Genomic DNA, 20,590 nt, shown 5'->3' with positions numbered 1-20,590 from the left:
TTGAGCAAATTTTCATCATTAAATTGTCCTGTAGGTGAACGAGAATTATTTTGCCTGTAATTATTTCGGAATTGTCCTCCGTTTCTAGATCTGAAGCTATTATAATTGTTTTGTGCAGTAAAATTTCCATGATGTCCATAATTATTCGAGGTTCGCCTAAAATTGTTGAAATATCGACCTCGAAGATTGTTTCCCTGCCTATTTTCGTAACCTTGATTGATAACAGCATCGGCTTCTAACTCACTACTAGTTGGAGTCTGAGTACAAACACTAGTGGTCTTCGAACGTCGAACGTTAACTTGCCGCACATTTAACTTGCCTCTATTTTGTTCAGAGTTCTTAAATATCTTTGGAATATTTTCACGTTCGTTGTCTTCATTAGGAAGAACAACAAGCCCCTTTCTACTAAATTTTATTACATCTAATCTTCTTAACATGCTAGTCAGTTTATCTACTGAACGAATTTCGTGACAAGTAATGTGATTGGCAATATTATCAGGTAATTGGCTAAGTATTAACTGCACAACATCTATATCTTGAGGATTTTCAACCAAATTACAATAACTAGAGTGAGTTTTTAAAGCAAAAGTCTCTAAACTGCCATGTACACTGGGATCGTATTTGCGATTCCTCAATACGGAGAGTTGTGATTGGATAACTTCCGAAGAAGCAAACTGATTAATGAATTCTTGTACAAACTGATCAAAAGAATTAAAATAATATTTATGAGTCCGAAACCAATAACCAGCTCTCCCAATGAAGCATTGTTGAATACCTTGCAATTTCATATCTGTTGGCACTCCTACAACATTTAATATGTTATCCAGCTGCTCAATATATTCTCTCGCTGATTGTTGCTCTATCTTTCCCGAGAACTTAGGCAATTGAGATAATTCACTTAATTTTAAACGTCCACTTCTTGCATTTCCTTCTCCATTGCATGTATTTCTAATTATAGGATGATCACTTCTTCCCCTCGAACTATACGGCTGATTATAACAAATATGATTTGCTCCGTTTAACCCTGTGTTACCATAATTATGCAATCTAGAACCATTTACAGACGACTGATGATCATCGTGATTGTTCGAAACTGAACATGGTACACTTGCATCACGATAAATATTACTAACACAATCATTTTGTGGGTTAGGTTCTGATATTTGTGGGTTAAAATCACACCACATACAAGGAGACTTAACGCTTTGATCCAAATGACAATGTGGATTATTATGTACATTACTAACATTGTCATTATTCTTAGTAAACACAGAACTAGAAGTAGGATGTGCATTTGTACCAAACAGTTGATAGCAAGCATCAGTGTAGTTATATTTCTCAGCACCTAACTCTTGTTTTGGGAATAGACCTTCTGCGTCGTCACTTCGGAATTTCTTTACGGAAGTTTCGTCAGAGCTAGATCTTACAGATTTATTATACTTGTGCTTCCAACGGACATGTTTACGAGCACGAGTGTTAGTAACATTCTTCTTACCGGAAACTTTCTTAGAAGAATCATCTGATACATCACTAGACGAAGTACTGAGTCCAATATCACACTGGGTTCTTCCATTCCGACATGTATTAGATTCTGTATTATCCACAACAATTGATTTTGTTCTACTATTACTATTTGTAACAACAGAATTACGAGCAGAGGAATTATGTGCAAGGGCTACGCTACCTTCATCATTATCGTTATAATTATCTTTGACTGTTAAATCCTTGCCATCAGTTTGAAGCTTTTTGATATTTTGTTCTATACCTTCAATATGGGAATTAAACTGTTGGAACTTTTCTGTACAATGAGAAATATGCTTATGTACATCAGCATTAACATCGCTTTTACTTTCTAAAATAGTGACTCTAGATATAAGATCAACTATATTAGCAGAGCAGTCATTGCAATTTGAATTGAGATTATCTAAACGTTGGTCATAATCAAGAACGTGTTCTTTCAATGATAATTGCACATTTTCAAATTCAGATAGTTTGACATCAACATTACGACATTTATTATCAAACACAGATTCAAGACGTGTAGTTGATTGTAAACACGCTGTACTAACCGAATCTATTTTGTCCTTAAATTCAGACATTAAAATATTGAGCCGATTGTTAACATGACTAATATCATGATTAACAGCTTCAAATTTGACATCAATCTGTGAAGATAACTGTGTATGTGCACTAGATAATTCAGCTTGTTTTAAAGATATAACGTCAAGTTTAACCTGAATATTTTCATTAGACAGATTTAATTCTGATCTAAGTTCCTGACTAGACTGTTTGAGTTCTTGATTAGACTGTTTAAATTCCTGATTAGACTGTTCAAACTGAGTCTTAAGTTCCTGATTAGACTGTTCAAACTGAGTCTTAAGTTCCTGATTAGACTGTTCAAACTGAGTCTTAAGTTCCTGATTAGACTGTTTAAGTTCCTGATTAGACTGTTTAAGTTCCTGATTAGACTGTTCAAACTGAGTCTTAAGTTCCTGATTAGACTGTTCAAACTGAGTCTTAAGTTCCTGATTAGACTGTTCAAACTGAATCTTAATTTCCTGATTAGACTGTTCAAACTGAGCCTTAAGTTCCTGATTAGAACTTACAACAGCTAATTGTATGCTTCTAATGCTGTTTAGTATGTCATTTAAATTAGGATTTATACTTTCCAAATACACCGGCAATTGGTAAGGATCGTAACTGGAATCACATTTGTTACAACAGTATTTTTCCTTAGTGGTGGAATAAATTGTCCAATGTGTGACGGAAAGCTTCAAACATGACATATGATACCACGAACGGCAATCAAAACATTGCACATACCTCAGGTCATTATCGAGCTTATCACAACACGTCACTCATTCAATCTTACCTGACTGTACATCACAAATATCACCATCCTGAGAATTACTACTATTTAAGTAGGTTCCTTCATATGCAACATTAGATTTTAGCCTACGTGAATGTCTAGGCTTCGTTTCCTTAGATTTATCTGCCATGATTGCACAGAATAATAATAAACATAAATAAAATATTTAGGGTCGCCAATTTTGCCTTTCACACACACTTCAACGAAACATCCTAGTATTTATCTTTATCCAAATCTACTTACAGTTTGTTAAATTCACTATATATAATTTCAATATATTTTTCACTTATTGATCTACTGTGTTTTGTTTTTCGTTGCTATGCTCAAAATATGTATAGAAATTTATACATCGCAATTTCACATTATCAATAGTTAATTATACATCTTATTAATTCAACAACGATTTGGAACATAACAAAATAGTAATTGATAACAACATAAATATCATAATGCATGTTAAACACAAAATTAAACAATAAATAATAAATGAAATAAATGAACAACTTTGGGTCAGTCACAATTAGAAGACTTGAAGGACAATATTCGTAATGAAATTTCGAGAATTGATGACGCAGAGTTGTCCAGAGTGTATGATAACATGTTAAGGCGTGCACAACAGTGCACTGAAGCACATGGCGGTCATTTTCAGCTCCTACTGTAAAAGAGAAGATCGTTTCAGTAAGTAAAGACCTTTGCATTAGCTTATTTCTTATTTATTTTAAAAAGTGCAGACCTTTGCATTTCTTATTTGTTTTATTTATTTTATTTCTTGTTTGTATCTGCTCCTGGCAGGGTTCGGTTTTTCGTGCACCAGTTTCCTTTGCACTCCTTGTATGATGTGAATAGTTTTTTTGAGCAAGAGCACTTTATTGTTTTTCTGCAATCAGCCTCCTCAGTTTTGAAACAGGAGACACATCAAAAACAGAACAGACTTCATGCATTTCCTTTAGTTTTTCTTGTGTTGGCATTCTGGCATTTAAGTGAGTCACTTTCTCCAGATATGAAAATTTTACTCCAACATGTCAGGCATATTGATTTAACTGGTATAAGGCTTACCTGACATTTTTTTGCCTTACCATATGCAAATTGATTTTAAAAATTCCCTTACTTAACTTTTTCTTTAAGTGGTAGGCACAACATACTTTACCATATAAAAATCTATTTTCAATGGTATTTGCATATTGTAAATTCTAATGTCCTTGGATTATTTGTGTACACTTTTCCCTTCAGACTGCCCCACAGAAAAAAGTCACAAGTGGTTAAGTCCGGTGAATGCAGTGGCCACAATCCTTTGCTGACAGTCCTTTCTTTTGTGAATCTTTCATGCAAATTGATTTAAAAAATTCCCTTACTTAACTTTTTCTTTAAGTGGTAGGCACAACATACTTTACCATATAAAAATCTATTTTCAATGGTATTTGCATATTGTCTCTAAGCCAACCACCTGTAGTCTTGACCTAAGAAGTGTTTTATCATTTTCACTGAGTTCGTTAAGATTAATTAGATCTTTGGGAACCTTACCAAAAGTGTATTTGTGACAGTCCTCTCCAGTTAAAAATTCTACAGAACACTCCATTTCCAGTCACAGATAACGATCATTCACAAGTCACTACTCTCGGCACATTAGGCAAAGGAAGAATGACAGCAGAGATTGTCCATGCACAGATCAATTTCAGGCTTGCCTCACATTCTATCAAAACATGTCTCTGAATCTTCTGCTCTGTATGACTCACATCTACTTCAACGAATGTCTTTCTTCAGGAAAATATATATACAAAGGCTGTCGCAGAGAAGGTGAGACAGATTTTTTCCTGGCTTGGCAACACTGTCTATGGTTTTGGCACTAGTCGTGTCGTGTAGGATGACTCATTCTGTTTCCGTAGCAAGTTGTCACAAGTTGCAAAACCACGTTACTGAGCAGCTGTGTTGATTTACGTGGAACGTGTTTCACTTACCCCTCCAGGTTTTTGTGTATAACATTTCTTTTCACGATGAGTATTCAAGATGAACAGCGACATGCCATAAAAATTTGTTGGTGTTTAGGGAAAAGTGCTGCGGAAACATATGCAATGTTTCAACAGGCATATGCCGATCAAGATAGACTGAGTAGAGCCACACTATTACCAAGCAGCCATTGAGAGTCTGAGCAAGCATGTAGCAAAAAAGAGGCTGCATTTGAAGAACTCCTTCATATTGCACCACAATAACGCATGCCCGCATACCGCGTGGGATTTTCAGGATTACGCGACGAAGAGAAAAATAGAAATTTTCCCGCATCCAACATATGGCCCGGACCTTGCACCCTGTGACTTTTGGCTATTTCCACTTTTAAAGGCCGCTTTACGTGGTCATCATTTCATGACGAACAAAGACGTGATCACCGCAGCGCAAGTTTTCTTCAGTTCGCTACCTGACGACGAATTTTCAAACACATCACAAAGTGGCAGGAGCGTATGGACGCTTGCTTAGCTGTCAATGGTGCCTATTTTGAAAAGATGTACGTCTACTCGATATGGCTGATTCTGAATAAAAATTTTGATGTTTGTAATTTTTTTGTTTCATTTTAATGATTCTTGGAGGGTTCCATGTACATGCTTGTCTTTTAACTGCTACGCAGTCACAACTTTTTGACCTATTGCGCTCATTTTGGTCTCAATCGGCAGCTAATGAACCAAATTTTCACCCTAGTACATTTGCTAGCCAATGGAGGTCGCTGTTTTCCTATATAGGAATTATTCTCACCTTCTCTGCGACAGCCTTTGTGTGTGTGTGTGTGTGTGTGTGTGTGTGTGTGTGTGTGTGTGTGTGTGTGTATATATATATATATATATATATATATATATATTCTACCAGCTTTGACCCTCCACAATAAATAGCCTACTTTCAGTGGAGTGCCCAAGGAGGGGTTTGTTGGAGGTCATAATCCAATACCTTTAGCCTAGTATTCCATAAACAATTACATCAAAGGCAGGATAATGTGGCAAAAACAAGGATTTATTTTTAAAAAGTATATGTAACACCCATCCCATCCCTTTCGAAATACCTGGGCATGTAACTGCCTATCTTAAGCTGCATGTACTGCTACATTTAAAAATGTGGGGGGAAGCTCAGTTTTTTAGGTACCAACTGGTCATTGGTACCTAATAAATCAAACCTTTTGCAATAAGGTTTCACAGATTTTTAATTGTCATACCTTGTAATTTCAATTTCTGGTAAGTCAAGTATTAAAACCTTATGTTACTATATTTTCTGAGGCTTTATTTAACCTAAGTTTAAAAAAGAGAAAGAAGAGACTTCATTACTCTAGGTATGGCATGTAGTTTAACCTTGCTTTGCAATGTCAGAAATTAGGTGACATACATTACTTTATATTGACTAAAACGAGTTGAATCTAAAAGTTGACATTTTTACTGTGAGTTAGGTTCATACAGGGCTTCCTTTATGCCAAATTTCAGAATTTTTCAAGAGGACCCATCTGAGATATTTAACCCCAAAAACTGTCAAAATTCAATGAACGGCCATGTTTGATCCCATGCTGTAAAAAAAGAGTTGAATTTCTAAGCACTGATATTTTATTTACAGACACCCTGCTAGCAGGTCTACACATGAAAAAAATCAAGCCTTAGACTTGAAAAAATCGGGTTTAAAAATCCAATTTTTTAACTATCGTTACCACAATTTTCACCATAATTTTCATACTTACGATGCAATTTTAAGCAAATTACTTGAATATCATAGACAGTATACTTCATTAGCTTTAAATTAATTTTGTTTCAAATCTCTAGCTCTAATGGTTTTTGAGATATTAAGGTTTCTGAAAAGTGCTAAATGAGCAAAGAAAGCCATGCACCAATTTGGAAAAATGGCTGTCCCAGTAGAACTAAAGACAATATTTTTTTTGAACATTGGTTTTCATATCTAGATACATGTACAAACGTATGTACTTAAAATGATTTTTTTCTAAAATGGTCATGCAACCAATTATTTTAAAATTGGTTCATTTGGCATGGAATGACCCTTTACTTTTAGTCCTTCATTACTTTCTTTTACCTTCCTAACAGCACATTCTAAGGCAAAATTAAAGAGCAATGGAGATAATGCATATCCTTGTTTTGACCCATCATGAATTGTAAATTTGTCAAACACATTCATACCCACACAAATCTTACTTTCTGCTTCACTGTTGCATACATTTATCATATTAACAAGCTTCTCAGGTATTCCAAACTCTACTAATAGATTATATAATTTATCTCTTTTTAACCGAATCATATGTTTTTTAAAGTCAATGAATATCTGATGGGACATTTTGATTATATTCCCACATTTTCTCACGTCTCTGTTTGATGTGAAAATTTTGATCTGCAGTTAACCTGTTACATTTCAATCCACATTGATAATCACATATAATTTCATTGATTGATTGATTGATTGATTTATTAGCATCCATTCAACTTTACAAAAGTTTGGAATGTCACATTGTACATGTACATTTAGAATACATCTATAAAATTATAGGCATAATATAATATAAAATACAATAGATAGTATGAGATACAAGATATCATATAAAGAGAATAAATGCATGCTCAATGTTATTTTCTTGAGACAAATTGGCTAAAAATATGTTTTCTATATTCAATGTTCGCTTCATTTGCTATGACATTCTGTACACACACACACACACACACACACACATATATATATACACAAACATAAATTGAGCATTAAATAGTCACCTACACTTACATCTAGATAAATTAAATCGAACAGCAAAGGAAAAATAAAAAAAATAATGATAGGGCAGTTCTACTTTGTTATATTATTGTTGTTATTCCTGTCACTTAGGGTGTCAATGTACTCTTGCACTGTGTAAAAACAATGTTCCTTTAGGTTTTTTTTTAGATGAAACTTGTATACTGGCAATGACTTTATATTTTTGAATGCATTTGGTAGCATGTTAAATAAGCATATACCATTATATGTTACACCTTTTTGGTAGAATGTGGTATTGTGTAATTCCATATGTAAATCATTCTTTCCCCTGGTGTTGTAGGTGTGGTAGTCCTTATTTGCTGTGTATGTATTTTGACAAATTTTCATGCCTGTTAGGATTTCATATAGGTATATACATGGAATTGGCAATATCTGTAATTCTTGAAATAATGGTTTGCATGGTGCATCTGTTGGAGCATTTGCCAGAATTCTAACAGCTCTTTTTTGTAGTCTGAATAATGTAATGCTTTTGTTCATGTTCCCCCAGAAAATGATGCCGTACCGTAATACAGAGTGAATGATGCCATAGTATAGTGTTTTTGCTGCTTCTAGATTTACTACATTTCTTACTGTTCTTATCACATAACAAAACCCACTAACCTTGTTTGCTGTAGCTTCAGTGCGTAGATCCCACTTTAAATTTTCAGACAGTTGTACGCCAAGAAATTTTATGTTAGATACATATTCTATTCACTGATCTTGAAAGTTAATTTCTGGAGTTTCGCTGCTACAGCTGTTGATTTGAAATCTAATTGCATTTGTTTTTTAGTGTTTACCACAAGACCATTTTTTTCTATCCACTCTGAGATGTGCGTGATTGTATTCTTTACGTTGTGTTTTAACTGTTCTGTGTTTGTTCCTGCTATTAAGAACAGTTGTATCATCAGCAAAGAGAGTAGTGTTTGCATCTTTACAGTTTGTGACATTTTTCTATGCTGAATAGTAATAAAAGTATTACGTTATATTATCGTGTAAAAAAACCTCACAGTTTTCCTCATCACTTTGGTACGCTTTGCGTCACTATTTTGTTAAGGCTAGTTGTTTGAATCCCCGCTAGAGGCCCTCAGCGTTATCGCCGTTTTTTCGCGATTACGCATAGCATAGCTAGAAGCAGCAGTTCTCGGACAGAGTCGCTACTAGAAGGAATCACAGGACACGTTGGGCAAGTTTTACTTCCTGCTCCCATGGATCGACCTTCGAGAACATTGCCCACCCTTTTTTACTCTCGGATCATGGCAAAAGAAGTTCTTCTAAACTGTAGGAAGAAGAATACCCGAGAGAGTTGTCGCTGTTGAAAGGGGATCAACATTGTGTTGTGATTATTACGAAAGTGTTTTGACTGTTGCCCATTTTGATTTGCCTTTTTTTTGTTCCCGAAGTTGGCTACGCACGAGGTGGGTGTAATGAACAATGTTCGAGAGAAGGATACAAGCTGTCGTTCAAGAAAGTTAAGTTCGTGTGAAGTCTGGCAAGAATGTTGTCGTGGGATCGACTGCGAGATTGAACTATTTGCCTTTTCTTCATTTGTGCTGTTGACGGACGTAAATTTTGAGAAGAGACGTGCTTGGGTATAACAACGCTTAGCAAGAGGATGATTGGCTTTTGACGTTATCGTTGCTTAAGGAACCCTGTAGGGGAATGACTCGTAACTGAGGTATGTACCTTTCGTGTTAACCTGTAGTGGATAACGAAGTGTCTTCGTCGATTGTACATAGTTGTGGTGGATTATTTCCACGAGTGAATTACCAAGTAATATCGTAAAGAGTGCAAACGAAAGGGTTACATTTTTTCTCCCTTGGTAAGTGTCAAGACGAACGTCACGATTGACCCGGAAAGACATGGTGCGACGTTTTGCTCCCTTTCTTGTCCACATATGCCTAATTTGACGATCTACCTATGTACGGTACTATCATAGTGTTACGCTTTATAAATACCAAGGAACGTGTTCGCTACAAGCTAGTAAAAAGGGAACTTAAAAATGCACTTACGTAAATATCACGTCGACGAGTTGGGATTGATACGCAACGTACCTTAGACAAAACCCCCTTGTAAGAGCACCAAACAAATTGAGATTTGTGTAATGTCATTTAAAAGGCCAAGTATTCATGATTAGGTCTTCATAAATTATAGGAGAAACATTTTTATAGAAATTGCTGATAAGTTATTTGGTAAATTAACATTGGTTTAATGGGGAATGTGTTAAATGCTATTTCATAGGAGAGTACCTTTAAGAGATTGATCTAATCTATTATTATTAGTTCGGTGAAGGGTTGGACTATTGAAGGGACGCTGGTTCGTCCAATTGTTATGTTGATGTTCTTGATGTTGGAAAAAATAATAGTCATTCTCCATTGCGAGGCTGTTTTAATAAATTAGACCACGCGTCTAAAAAATCAAAATTGTGTTACCTATTTATCCCGGCAAATATACCTTGATTAAACTTTGGTAATTAGATTTCTAAGTTTTTGTACACAGAATGGTATTTTCCTTTGTTAATTTGTTGGGTTATCTTGATTGATGGTTCTCTGGCGAGACTGAGGCGACTGTGTAAAAAAAACATGTCATAAGCTTCAAACAAAACGACTTTTGTAATTGTTGGGTTTGGGTACATTTAATTTTGATTCCACGGCCTCAGTTCACGTCTTTCCATTTATTTATTATTTAACTACCCAGCTAATAAGTTACAAGTTTTGTGGAAGGTAATTGATGTAAATTAAAAAAAGTAAGGGTCCTAAAATGGATCCTTGGGGTACACCATATGTAATACGTTGTTTCTTTGATCAATAATTTTCCTTGTTATTATCCTCATCGATGTGAGTTATTTCTACTATCTGATTCCTGTCCGTTAAATATGATTTAAACCATTCTTTTGCTACTCCCCTGATCCCATACTGGTCCATTTTTTTTACCAAGAGTTTGTGGTTGACAGTGTCAAATGCTTTTGTTAGATCAAGAAAGAGCCCTACACAGTGTTCTTTTTTCCACAATTTATCTTAATTGCTTCTGTGAATGTGTGTATAGCAGATTGTGTAGATTTTCCTTTGCAAAAACCATGTTGTTGTTCTGAAATGATGGAGAATTTGTTAAAAAATGTTATTGTACATAACCCTTTTGAGTATTTTTGAGATGACTGGGAAAAGAGAGATTGGTCTGTAATAACTCATTTCATTTTTGAGTATTTAGATATGGGGTTAGTCTTGTTGAAAGAATATTAGATAATATTTTTTATGATGTTGAGAGTAGAGAAATTCCATGGTAATTATTGGTTTATTTTATCGCCTTTTTTAAACACAGGAACAATGATTGATTCTTTCCACTGTTGAGGTTGAGGAAAACTAATATTTAAATCTCATCAAGTTGATATCTAATTAAGATTTATAAGATCACTGAACTAAGCAATACAAAAATGAACAAAATATGGTAGCAATGTCTATCCCAGTAACACAAACTTTCAATTTATCAAAGCAGAATACTAGGATTAATATTCTTCTGACCGATTAGAAGATTCAGCCCTATAATCAGGCTCATAGCCAGGCAGGGGCCGTGGGGGGGGGGGCTCAGCCCCGCCCCCCAATAACAGGATAGCAAGCTCCCTGGCACTGCCGCCAGTCCCTTGACATTAGGTAAAACAATTTGGTATTCTCATTTGTTTGAGGTGAAGAGTGAAAATGTAGACAGAATATATTAATTTGTTCACAACTTCGTTTGTTCATCTTGTTTTTGAGCAGACATCTAAGCAGCAGCAAGTGTTTAGAGGATTCTCATCTGCATTAAATGTCAACAGATCCCAAGTTTTATTGCTTTGGCCGGGGGTGGAATGTACGGTAGGCACTATGATTGAAGTGAATATTGTACATTTTAACTTAAATATCTGTATCATCAAAAATAGTATGGAGTGTGTATTAAGAGATGGTGTCAGTAGCAGTCATTAGAACTTCAAGAGATGTTTTAGAAGATATAGAAAAATAAACTGTAGTACTGTATTTGTATGATATTTCTAAATTTTATATTTAAAATTAATTTAATGACCACCGACACACATAATTTAGCTCAATTTAATACTATCAAACTTTTGAATTTGAATTTAAAATTTTGGGTGCGTCAGCACTAAGGCTATTTTGCACCCGTCACATTATAAGAGGTCCAGCCCCTTATCGTTACACATAACAACTCTAACGTTGCATAACTAAAATCTTAAAATCTTCTGACTTTCGTTAAAAACTGAGGCTGTAAAGGGGCACTCAGCACACACACACAAGGACAAAAAACAGGACAACACAAACAAAATTATACTGGCCATGAGGCCAGTCGCCAGAGCCTCGTTAGTCTGCAGTCCAGGGTGTACTATGTGGAAGAAGGTTGACTATTGGGTACAGTACGTGGAAGGAGCACCCCTTACACCCCTATCAAACTTTTGAAAAATTGACTTGTTTTACAAAGCCCCCTGACAACCCATGATTGGCCATTTCAGCACATAATTGTGTTTCATACTACAACAGTCCTTCAATAGAAAAACAAGATAGCCTACATATAAACTAAACATATTAAATAATTTGATAGGATTGGGCTCATCTCAAGGTAATTCTTCTTTATTCGATATTAAACAAACCAATTTATGAATTTGACATATTAATGAATTCCCACCATATTTTATTAACTCAGCTGGTATTAAATCAATGCCAGATACTTTGTAATTCTTTAGATTTTTTTAATAGCATCTTTAACTTCAGTCAAGTTAGGTTCTGGAACTAAAGGTTCTGCTATATGTATTTCATTTATTACTATTTATTAGCTTGTCTCCTATGGATCCAAAACGTCCATGTTGGTTCTTCCATGTTCATAGCATAGCCCTATGTGCCTCATGTCCAATTGTTCATCCACCACAGCATAACATGGGCGACATTTTGAAACACTGCAGAATCTGTGCCTTGCAGCTGCTTCTTATTGGAGTATTGGCATGACCCGTGTCTGATCCAGCGATTTTTAGAAAATTTTGCCTAGGGGTCTGCCAAATCAAAATTGGCTGTGCACAATCATGTTGAAACTAAACAGTATGGGCGATTCCTTTTGCTGTCAATTGTGGAAGCAACCACTCATTGATCTTTCTCGGATAAGTGTGGTGATTAACAGAAAAATAGAAAACAAAAAGATCTAGAAAAAATGACCAAGCAGGTGTTCTGCTGGCATCCCTGCCCAAACCAAAACATGGGCAGATTGTGCTTGATTTCTTAATTTTTTTTAAAAAAAATAAGGATTTTCTTTCACACAGAAAAGACATTCTGATTGCTGTGAAACATCACACACTTGTTGTTCATGATGTCCTCCATTGTTTCTCTGGTGATTTCACGTTCGTGGGCTCACACACAAGCCGCCAAATGTTTGTCCACAGTGAAAGCACTTGTGTCCGCCATCATGACTTTCCCAGAATGCCATGTTTTTTTGTTGTTTTTTTTCAGCCAACACGGCAGCACTCAGTGGTGCCAGTTGCACTCGAAGAGATCCATTGAATACTCCTGCAAATGTATTCATACAACCGGGAAAAGTACAGTGTAAAGGGACTTTCTGGCTACTGTAGTGGTTCTCAACCATTGTTGAGACCAGAGCACAGAAAATTAACTTAATAAAGTTATGCCCTGCTGCTAAGAAAATTTTACTCCTTTCTAATATTTTGTACTTTATACATTAATATGCACCCTTGAAATTATATATACAGTGTTAAGTTTTATCCATTGATACATGTGAATAAGGAACAATTTCTGAATGATGGTGTATTTTGTACAAACAAGCATGCTCTTACAATAGCCTTGCATGAAACTACATATCGGGAGGTGCATAATACATAAATTGCAAAGTTTTTCCCCCCTTTCCTAACCCATAACTGGCGTGGAGTGGTCCCTGGGACCTTTGGTCTAGAACACCGCTCTCATTCCACATCATAGTGAGACGTTCTTATTTGGTTTTGTTTTCTTTGTATAAGTGCATGTATGTTCTGTGATAAATTGAACAATAAAGAATTTCTTGTGTCTTACAGTCACATGACAATGAAGTTATAGAGCTCTTACAAATGTGTGACAAATTTTTGTAGAGTTAAATAAATTGAGTAATAAAAACATGATCAGCACTGGGCACCAAACGATCTAAATGAAAAAAGTTGTAAAAGAGAACAATTGTTTTGAGAAAAAGGAGTGTGCACATTTGAGATAAAATTTATATAATTTTTGCTGTTAGTTTGTTTATTATGAGGTGAATGAATTGATTATGTAATGTATTTAAATAATATGTGTTGTGTACATATGTGTGTTAAAGAAACTTTGAATACGTACACAATTTAGTGTTAGCATGTTGCATGTGCATTTTCTTAGTTTATGTTCCATGTTGCATATGTGTAAAACATATATTGCACATGAAAGTTATACAGAAGGTTGTTCGCTTTATATCCAACCATTTTTGACGGGTACTCACCTTAAGAGATACTGTGCAGCTACCACCGATCATGTTCTATTGGACCCCCATTGTGGACTATCCCCAGCATTGTGGACTTATCACCCGGCATCACAGTTTCCATTGCAGCAAGCTCCAGCGCAGGACAGGCATGGGAATTCTGTCCAACTCCTCCCTGCGAGCTTTCCATACACCATTCAGGGTGCGCGGGCGGCGATGTTGAAGACGTCGTTTCAACAGTCCAAATGCACAAAAATCCATTGGACTGGCATCTGGGCTTTTCACAGGAATGTCTTCAAACAGAATGACATGAATTCCTAATTCCTCTGCCATTTCCTGATAAAAACATAGTGATGTTCTGGCGGTATAACTCGAAGAGTAGATGGAAAATGGCGGAGCTGGATCGTCCGGACGATTTGTAGCCTTTTACGCTGTATATTTTAAGGTACCTTCACGGGAAATCACCTATAGGGTAGTACCTTCACGGTTAACCCCCAAAAACACCTATAGGGTAGTACCTTCATGGTTAACCCAGTACCTTCACCGGAAAACACCTATAGAGCAGTACCTTCATGGTAATTTTGGGCGAATCATAGCTTTTTACGCTGTATATTTTAAGGTACCTTCACGGGAAAGCGCCTATAGAGCAGTACCTTCACGGTTAACCCAGTACCTTCACGGGAAAGCACCTATAGAGCAGTACCTTCACGGCAAAGTGCCTATAGAGCAGTACCTTCACGGTGAAAGTGCCTATAGGGTAGTAGCGAACCGTAGCCTTTTATGCTGTATATTTTAAGGTACCTTCACGGGAAAGCACCTATAGAGCAGTACCTTCACGGTTAACCCAGTACCTTCACGGGAAAGCGCCTATACAGCACTACCTTCACAGTTAACACAGTACCTTCACGGTTAACACAGTGCCTTCACGGGAAAGCACCTATAGAGCAGTACCTTCACGGTTAACACAGTACCTTCACGGGAAAGTGCCTATAGAGCAGTACCTTCACAGTTAACCCAGTACCTTAACAGGGAAGCACCTATAGGGTAGTAGCGAACCGTAGCCTTTTACGCTGTATATTTTAAGGTACCTTCATGGGAAAGCACCTATAGGGCACTACCTTCACGGTTATTTTCCAAACAGCTCAAAATAACAACTACCTTTCACGGTCTTTCTAGTACCTTCACGGTTAACCCAGTACCTTCACGGGAAAGCGCCTATAGAGCAGTACCTTCACGGCAAAGCACCTATAGAGCAGTACCTTCACGGCAAAGCACCTATAGACCAGTACCTTCACGGTTAACCCAGTACCTTCACGGCAAAGCGCCTATAGAGCAGTGCCTTCACGGCAAAGCACCTATAGGGTAGTAGCTTCACGGTTAACCCAGTACCTTCACGGCAAAGCGCCTATAGAGCAGTACCTTCACGGCAAAGCACCTATAGGGTAGTACCTTCACGGTTAACACAGTACCTTCACGGCAAAGCACCTATAGAGCAGTACCTTCACGGTTAACACAGTACCTTCACGGGAAAGCGCCTATAGAGCAGTACCTTCACGGTTAAGACAGTACCTTCACGGGAAAACATCTATAGAGCAGTACCTTCACGGGAAAGCACCTATAGGGTAGTAGCTTCACGGTTAACCCAGTACCTTCGCGGCAAAGCACCTATAGGGCAGTAGTGAACCGTAGCCTTTTACGCTGTATATTACAAGAGTTCACGGTGTATGTTAACCTCACTGTCAGCGTTGGCAGCTCTGCCATCAACATTTCACCACAATATTTTTACGAGTTAAACTAACCTAGTGAGTTAGCAACTCTGCGTAGCCGTTTATTACAAGAGTTCACGGTGCCTCACTGTCAGCGTTGGCAGCTCTGCCATCAACATTTCACCACAATATTTTTACGAGTTAAACTAACCTAGTGAGTTAGCAAACATTTATTCTATCATGCATTGTTTGAGCCGCAAGCTAAATTTAGCTAACAAATCAAAACGAGTGCTCTTCAGGGGATGAAGTATGCTTTCGAAAACAAAGAAACAATACAAATTCCAGCATTTCCTCTACCGATGAACCTCTTTTCTGTTCTTGGTTAATTACGCAAGGGAAAAAAAGGGCTTGGAAAGAAAATCTTTACCAGTAAAAATATTTGCGAGACCTTTTCTTGAAGCAAGAAGAGGAAAAATTAATAAAATAGTCTGAGCAGTGGGAAAGAAAGAAATGCACTATAACATGCCAACCAACGTGTTCGGCTACAACAGGAGGAAACCTGGCGCCACGCTTCCCAAGTACGTCAAGATATCCAGCGAAGAGGTCGTCAAAGCTCGAGACATGCTTGACGATGCCTTGCTTGCTTTCCGAACCGACCTGTTGGCAGCTACAATCATCCACTTGAACGGTATTGTGAAGCAGTTCGAAGAGAACACTGGGAAGATCTTCTTCAACTTCAACAACAATAGCATCTTCTACGAACTCTCCCTAGGTGGCGGAAGTCTCCGAATTGTGAACTTGCATCCCTCGAGCGGTGTCGCGATAAGTCTGCATCACGGGGAGAGTTTATTCAGGATCAAGCACGACAACATGAAAATCGGAGTCTCGTACGACAATGTTTCCGTCGGAGATCGTCTGTACGCCGAATCTATCGAGACGAATATGGAGCATCCGATACCGCTTTTTTTGGAGTTGGTGCTCTCCTATCCCGTCGCCAGTGTCAGTCGTCTATCGTAAGCAAGCAAGTAAGCAAAATGCAAGAAAACAATGAAGATAATAGATCCATATTTTTGCATCGGAGCCTTTGTTGTCTATAAGCCTCATGAAAGCAGCTATCATGAACGAACTGCACAAACCTGCCCGCAGGAATTATCCTCGACTGCCCGTGGTCACCAAAGGGATACTCTGGCAGCTAGTGGAGATGAGCATGGGGAATCTCAAGGGGCTTCACAAGATCAACAAGGGGTTCAGATACCTCCTCACCATGATCGACACTTTCAGCAAGTACGCTTGGGCGATACCCGTTAAAAACAAGACCAGGGTCGAGGTCAGCAAAGCTTTCGCTTCTGTTCTCAAACAGAGATCCCCTTGTTTCCTGCAGACCGATCGAGGCAGGGAATTCTACAACTCTGCCTTCGGGAGGATGCTCAAGGAGAACGGTATTCTTCACTATTCAACCTACAGCGAGCTGAAAGCAAGTATCGTGGAGCGATTCAACAGGACCCTCAAGGGGCTCATGTGGAAACAGTTCACCCTCCGCGGGAACTACAAGTGGGTGGATCTGGTGCCCGAACTGGTGGAGGAATACAACAACCGAATTCACAGGACGATCGGGATGAAACCCTTGGAAGTGACCAAGCGAAACGAAAGGTGGCTGCTCTCCGAAGTGTACTGCAAACGAAACACTGGCGAAAAAATCAAGAAAACAAAGTATAAAATAGGAGACAAGGTGAGAGTGAGCAAGTTCAAGCGCCCCGGAGTATTCGACAAAGGTTTCACTCGAAACTGGCCTACAGAAATTTTCACCGTGACCGATGTTCTCCTGCCTTCATCACCTCCCTACATCCCCACCTACAAGCTGAAGAGCACCGCGGACGGTGAGGACATCGAGGGTCGATTCTACGAACAGGAACTGTCCGCCAGTAGGTTCCCGGACACTTACCTTGTGGAGAAAGTGCTCCGACGCAGCAAGGGCAAACTTTACGTCAAGTGGCTCGGTCTTCCCTCTTCGCAGAATTCTTGGGTTGATGCTATCGATATCGTATGAGCTGGGAGGTGACCAAGAGGCTCCCGGACGTTGGCGAAGGTAAAGGAGGAAAGAAAAATGGCGAATTGCTTCCCGAAAGTATCAGATGTCTCATCGTGGGGCCCTCGGGTTGTGGCAAAACCACATTGATGGTAGACAATTTCATCCTGGCTCCCCACTGGCTCGATTGAGAGAGCAGACACCTGTATGTCTTTTCCAAGAGCCTCGAGCAATTGAAATACCGGCAGCTGATTGCAATCTACGACGATCTGGAAATAGCCACCTTTGCCTCGCAGATGGTACCTTTGGACGAGAGTCGTGAGAATTCGGTGGTTGTCTTTGACGACGTCATCCTCGAGAATCAGGAAGAGGTTCGCAACTACTTCACTCGAGGTCGCCACAAGGGCATGGACTGCTTTTACTTGACTCAGACCTTCTCGAAGATCCCCAAGCAACTGATCAGGGACAATGCAAACTTTATTTGCTTGTTTCGGCAGGATGCCACCAACCTCAAGCACGTGTACGATGAGTTCGTCGGAGGGGATATGACGTACGAGTCGTTTCGCAACCTCTGCGCGCATTGCTGGAATGCTGACGACTACGGCTTCGCCACGATAGACATGACTTGCAAACCGACCCAGGGGAAGTATTGTAACAAGATCAACGAGTTTATCGTGATGGAAAATGTAATATAATAGTACGAGGTGAAGAAAAAATGAATACATCACGATCTGCTAACCTTCCTGTGGAGCTGCTCTATCAGATATTCAAGATTGTGTCGGGTAGAGAAGAAGATAACATCCACAGAATAATTGATATCGCCGATAGTTCGCCGTGCCGTGTCAGATGATCATGAAGGACTACATATTTAAAATCACGGGGAAAAAGATCATGAATACCGAAGATCTTCACGCAATAACAGACGAAATGGAAGACATGCTTGATGGATATCATAAGCAGAGTGTTAGAAAATTTTCAGATGAATGGTACGAGATGAACAACAAAAAAGATAAGATTATCAACAATATCATTTCATTGACAGCTCTGTCTTGTTTCTTCCGTCGAAATAAAATAACAAAATTGTAAGAAAACAGATAGGTTCAAAACTTCATTTTGCAATGTCTAAAAGGAAAGCCGAAGAAAACATCAAGTTGACCGAGTACCTTGCTAAAAGATTTAAAGGGTGGAAGGAAGAGAATCGTGGATATTATGAGCATAAGAAGTGACAGGAGCAACCGCTCATCGATGCGATCGGTGACCTGGGCAAAGAAATCAAAGATGTTGCCGAACATAACAAGGACTTGATCACAGAGTTGGTGCCGGTGGCAGTTCGCAACATTACGGACTATCCCCCCACTCCTCCTTCACCCACCACAACTCTCCAACACTTCCAACTGCCGTCGCTTCCCACTAGGTTTCCGTCGCCCAGCAGCAGCAGCAGTTCGTCTTCCGTCGAGGGAATACGATTAGGACCGACCGCAGCCAAATATCTGAGCACCAAAGGCGATGACAGAGACGAAGTTTTCGGTTTGTATCCATCACCCGACCCTTCCGGGAGCGTCGTGTGGAAGATAGGCAGTTGGCACGTCACGTTCGACAAGGACGATATCATCATCTACAATGAGAGCCGAGCGGGACGCAGAAGTTTCTTCAAGAAGTACGCAGGCACGCCAGGACTATGGGAACTGATCACTAGAAAACGCCCCGATGCCAACGTGTATTCCGAAGAGGATTACGACAATTACAAGGAAATTCTCAAGATGACCGATGCTTTGTATCAGAACAACGACCCATCTCAGAACAGGGTCAAGTCGAGTAGCAGCGAATAGTACAGGAACATCATCAAACCGTTTTGGAATGAAATCAAGCAGCAACCTGGCACCACTCGCCTGCCTACCGGCAGCGGTATCAAGCGCTACTCCAATTTGCCCGTGGAATTCGTGTGGCTGGACGATGTTCGTAAACTCGTGAACCGGCTGCTGGTCATCGCCGGAGAAGAAAGGGCCGGAAACCGAAACTTTCACAACGAAAAGGTTGGCATCGTGGACATGATCGTTTCCAAACTAAGCCGCTTCATCGTTAACGAACCGAAAGGCATCGGGTATCTGATCAACATCATCAACATCTTGCCCCCACGATTCTGGAAGCTGGCGGAAGGGAAGGGACTCATCAACGACATCATCAACAAATTGCCTTTCGATATACATATTCCCGGCTACCAATACTGCGGTCCCGGTACTAAATTGGATGCGCGACTGGATCGCGGTGATCCGGGGGTTAATCCCTTGGACGCTGCCTGCAAAGACCATGATATTGCGTACCGGGACAACAGGGATCTCGCAGCAAGGCACGATGCCGACATGCAGTTGGAACACCGGGCTTTCCGGAGGGTAGTCAGCAGAGACGCCGGCATGGGTGAAAGACTGGCTGCTCTGGGAACGACAATGGCAATGCATACGAAAAGAAAAATCGGTTGGGGTTTGTAACAAATTTGTATTTATTTCATTTCAATAAAAAATATCAAAACTGTTCAATGATTCTCTCGTTCTTTACATCCTAAACAAACTTTTTCCCTGCAATCAGGACCACGCTGCATACTGTATTGTCTGGGATCGCCTCTTGGAAATCCACGACAACCTTGATGCTCGTGCGGTCGCTGATCACCACCTGCTTGCGTTTCGATGTGTTGATCACGTACATCGGACGTTTCTGGATAAACTCCGCTGGCGTGTAGTACATGTCGGTAGATCCTTCCATGGTGACCCTCTTGAA

This window comes from Lepisma saccharinum, chromosome 4 (assembly GCF_977018435.1).
Source record: "Lepisma saccharinum chromosome 4, izLepSacc3.1, whole genome shotgun sequence".
NCBI lineage: Eukaryota > Metazoa > Arthropoda > Insecta > Zygentoma > Lepismatidae > Lepisma > Lepisma saccharinum.
This window is presented reverse-complemented; position numbering follows the sequence as displayed.